Source organism: Eriocheir sinensis, chromosome 45 (genome assembly GCF_024679095.1).
Source record: "Eriocheir sinensis breed Jianghai 21 chromosome 45, ASM2467909v1, whole genome shotgun sequence".
Classification (NCBI taxonomy): Eukaryota; Metazoa; Arthropoda; class Malacostraca; order Decapoda; family Varunidae; genus Eriocheir; species Eriocheir sinensis.
Window position 1 is genome coordinate 2388494 of NC_066553.1, and position 5000 is coordinate 2393493.

Below are 5000 nucleotides of genomic sequence, written 5' to 3' on the forward strand. Positions count from 1 at the left end.
TGTTTGTGTATATGTGTGTGTGTCGAGCATGGTGTGTGTGTGCTGTTCTGTGCCATGAATCTGTGCTGTGCTGTGCCGTTGTGTGTCTGGCGTGTTAATGTGCTGTGTGATGCGTCTCTGCAGTGCTGTGGTGTGCTTGGCCTGTGTGCTGTGGTGTGCCTGGTGTTTTAAGAGCACACGCATTCACTCGTATTTGCTCGGCGACACAGAACGACACACAGGTATATTAAACCAAACGACAGCTCTCCACCCGAAATTAACCTCTCTTTTCTCCACTCTTTACTCTTGTGTGTTGTGGAAGCGGTGAGTAGCGGGCTTTTTTTTTATATACGCTTTTTGTTGCCCTTGAGCCGTCTCCTCTGTTGTAAAAAAAAAAAAAAAATCACATCCCAGTCTAATTTTTCCAAAGAACGTAAGTTGAGCTTCCTTAGTTTTCTCTGTAATGAAAGTTTCTAAGCCTTTCGTTGATATTGGTTACTCTACTCTTCACTGATTCGAGGGCATCTATATCCATTTCCGTAATATGATCAGAAAAAAAAATCACCTCCCAGTCAAATTTTCCCAAAGAACGTAAGTTGAGCTTCCTTAGTTTTCTCTGCAATGAAAGTTTCTAAGCCTTTCGTTGATATTGGTTGCTCTACTCTTTACTGATTCGAGGGCATCTATATCTATTTCCGTAATATGATATCCAGAAAAAAAAATCACCTCCCAGTCTAAGTTTCCCAAAGAACGTAAGTTGAGCTTCCTTAGTTTTCTCTGTTATGAAAGTTTCTAAGCCTTTCGTTGATATTGGTTACTCTACTCTTTACTGATTCGAGGGCATCTATATCCATTTCCGTAATATGATCAGAAAAAAAAATCACCTCCCGGTCTAACATTCCCAAAGAACGTAAGTTGAGCTTCCTTAGTTTTCTCTGTAATGAAAGTTTCTAAGCCCTTGGTTGATATTGGTTACTCTACTCTTAACTGATTCGAGGGCATCTATATCCATTTCCGTAATATGATATCCAGAAAAAAAATCACCTCGTTGAGCTTTAGTTTTTTTCTATTATGAAAGTTTCTAAGCCCTTGGTTGATATTGGTTACTCTACTCTTAACTGATTCGAGGGCATCTATATCCATTTCCGTAATATGATATCCAGAAAAAAAAAATCACTGCAGTCTAACTTTCCAGGCCAGAGGGTGGATATTTTCATACGCTTTCACCTCCCACATCAACTAATTTCAAAGGTCAAAGAGGAGATTAACTGGGTTCTCATGAGTCTATTTCTAGGTTCACGATACAGGAGAAGTGTCAAACTATCACCAGGGTCATAAAAACACCCCTGGAAGAGCCCCAGGGGTCGTATTACTGAACATTTCGTCGCCTAAGTTCACCTATTTGACAAGGCTTTCCTAGGAGTTTGGGGCATTTCCAGAAGTAATTTTATGACCCTGGTGATAGTCTGACCCTTCCTCTGTACCGTGACCCTAAAGAAACACACATTAGAACCCGACTGACCCCCTCTTTGACCTTCAGAAATAGCTGATGTAAGAATCCAAAGTATCTTATATTACCGACACTCCCTAAACTCCTACGAAAAACTGCGGAGCCTTGACCAAACGCCCCAATAATCAAGCTACGAAAACCGTGTCAACTATGTGTCCTGGGGCGACGAGAGGTTTGAGAGTAAGGCCCCGGACAGCCTAGAAATGCCTGATCGTGACCATGAGATATTTGCCAATTTTCCTCCCCTACCATGGACGTGTGTAGCCTCCACTTATTTTTCTTTTTTTTACAGCTAAGGAGACAGTTCAAGGGCGTAAAGAAAAATATATAACCCCCCCCCCACCCCCCCCACCCCCGCTAACTTTCAATCGTGCTTCCACTAACCTACACGTCAGTTCGATACGTTCCACTCGTCCACTATCGCTCGTGACCCAGTTTCTGCCTATCGCCTCCCTGATGTTGAAGTTCACCATTAAAATTACTGCCATCGCTCCGTGCTCTGACATCTGTTTTCAGTGTAAATACCTCATCTACGCTGCCAGATTATCGTACTCACCACATTGCATTGATCATTTTTAAGCCTCAAACTCTCATACCTACACAAATAACGAAAGAATATTAAAATTAGCGTTAAAACTGTTATTTATTGATGTTTGTTTGTTTTTGCTAGAGATATCAGTCAGAAAATACGGTGTGTACGATAACATGGCAACGCTGCAAACACGCTTTTATTTACTCATCAGCTGTTACCTTCTCCCTTCCTCCCAAGACCTCCGTTCCCGTGTAACTCGTGTTTTGTCGCCCCTCCCACACATCGCATCGGAAGGCTCGCCTCGACAGATCCCCCAAACAGCACCTACATCAATCCCTTAACCCATATCTGTAAAACCCATTCTTAACCCCGTGGTGTGGAAAATTTTTTGTTATTGTCTTTGTTTTCGACCTTGAGCTGCCTCCCTTGCTGTGAAATCTGTATGCTACTTACACTATGTACTGTCTGGGAGAAGGGATGGCATGCTCCTCCCTTCTCCTTTGTTGTGAAAATCAACACTAAACTTATCAATCAATCAAAAAAAATCAATACATTTAAATCACCTCGCTGTCTAATTTTCCCCAAAGAATGTAAGTTGAGCTTCCTTAGTTTCCTCTGTAATGAAAGTTTCTAAGCCCTTCGTTGATGTTGGTTACTCTACTTTTCACTGATTCAAGGGCATCTATATCCATTTCCGTAATATGATCACCAGAAATGGGGAAAAAAAAAAATCGCCTCATTGTCTACGTTTCCCCAAAGAATTAAGTCAAGTCTCTTTGTTTTTCTCTGCAATGAAAGTTTCTAAGTCCTTGGATGATATTGGTTACTCTACTCTGTACTGATTCGCGGGCATCTATATCCATTTCCGTAACATGAGCACCAAAACAGGGTAAGGCCCATCCAGTGTCAGGTACAACTTGAGGGTAACTTCAGCGCTCCTGCAAGAAAAAAAACGTAGAGTCGATTAGCGCGCTTCCTGGGGGCGCTGTAGTGATTCCTGTCTGGCCGATCAGAGCTCTCACGTGATCCCAACCAAGCCCCTTCCGCTGCTGGGATGGCCGAGGGTGCTCTGCTGTGTGGGCTGTGCCTTGTGTGTGTGTGTGTGTGTGTGTGTGTGTTTTCCCCTTCACGACGTTAACGTAAACCATTCTGAACGTTTAATTAGTGCATCAAAATTAACGTGAAGATGAAAAAAAAACGTTCTTTTCGTTCCGGTGATGAAAACGTTATTTTTTTTTCCCTCCTTGAACACGTCCTCGTTTTTTTCTACCCTTTGAACGTTAATGCGTTTTGGGAGTATTTATTTTACGTTCTATGAATTTAAACTTGGCTGTGAACGCTCGTGACACTGCATGGACGAACGTTAGTCCTTGAAGGTGGGTCTGTGAACGTAAGTGAGAGTTTCCATAGCAAAGACCTGAGTGTATAGTGAACGTGTGCTCATTTTTGTAAGTGAACGTTTGTGGGCCAAGCCTGTGAACGTGAGGGATAGAAACGTTTGCGTATCCTCACTCTTGAACGTTTTTCTTCTGAATATTTATCGTGCCTGTGAACGTTTATGGCCCAAGCATGAGAACGTGAGAAGAACGTGTGCATATCTTCACTCCAACGTCTCTCTACTGAATTTTTATAATGCTGGGACCACCACCACCACCACCCTCCCACCCGCCCATCCAGGGGAGAGTATAATATATGTGTTGAATGTAAACTTGTTTCAGAAGGAGTGCTGGGGAGGGAGGAGGAATGGGATGTGTGTGTTCCTGTATTTACTGAGCATAATGAATGCTGGGAGGCTGTTAGGGATTTGTAACCATCCTTACTATTTGTGTATATATAATTTCTCATTTGTTTTAGCGGTTTATATATATCTTCATAATTGCGAAGGGCTGTATGTTCTTGTCTTGCACTGGGAAGAATGAATGCTGGGAGGCTGGCTTGGGGATTTATAACCTTCCTAACTATCTATGTATATATCTTTTTTCATTTGTTTTAGCTGTTTATATATCTTTGTAACTAGGAAGGGCTGTATTTTATTGTTTTACTGGGAAGGAGGAATGGTGTGCTGGCTTGGGATTTGTAGCTAACTAATTGCCTTTCAATGCATTCCCTTGTACGTCTGTGAAAGTTTGGGGTATTGAAACGCGGGTGGAGAAAGCCTAATAGTTTATTTTCATAGTTTTTTTCAGTAGTCATCTAACTAACTATCAGTGTATTGCTCTTTTTCTATCTGTATATATCTATGTAATTGTCTAAATACGTTCCTACATCCACGAAAGTTTTGGGTAATGAAACGCGGGTGGAGAAAGCCTAAGAGTTTATTTCCATACCTTTTTCAGTGGCCCTCTAACCATCTGTCTATCTATTCCTCTATTTTTCCATCTGTATATATCTATGTAATTGTATAAATACGTTCCTACATCCACGAAAGTTTTGTCTAACTATCTGTGTATATTCCTCTATTTTTCCATCTGTATATATCTATGTAATTGTATAAATACGTTCCTACATCCACGAAAGTTTGGGACATTGAAACGTTGGTAGAAAAAACCTAAGAGTTTATTTATATGACTTTTCCAGTGAGTTTTCATATCTATCTATCTATTCCTCTATTTTTCCATCTGTATATATCTATGTAATTGCATAAATACATCCCTTTCTACGTCTATGAAAGTTTGGGGTATTGAAACGTGGATAGAGAAAGCCTAAGAGTTTATTTTTATACCATTTTTCAGTGCCCATCTAACTATCTATGTATGTATGTCTTCGTCTATTTTTCTATCTGTTTTTATCTATGTAATTGTTTGTCTTTGTATAGATGTACCTCTTTTCAATCAGTCAATCCATTTTTTTCTGTTTTTCTGTTCTATTTCTTTATATCTGTGTAACTGTCTATCTCTCTTTTGACGTATCTTTTTCAATCAATGTGTCTTTCTTCCATTTTCTGTTCTATCTCTCTTCTCTTCTATTATCTTTTCTTGT

General features: G+C 40.4%; 1 protein-coding gene across 1 annotated transcript in view; it reads left to right on the forward strand.

Annotated features, from left to right (window-relative positions):
* LOC126980787 (uncharacterized protein DKFZp434B061-like) overlaps positions 1-5000 on the forward strand; it is a 33579-nt gene that overhangs the window by 785 nt on the left and 27794 nt on the right. The window lies entirely within an intron of this gene.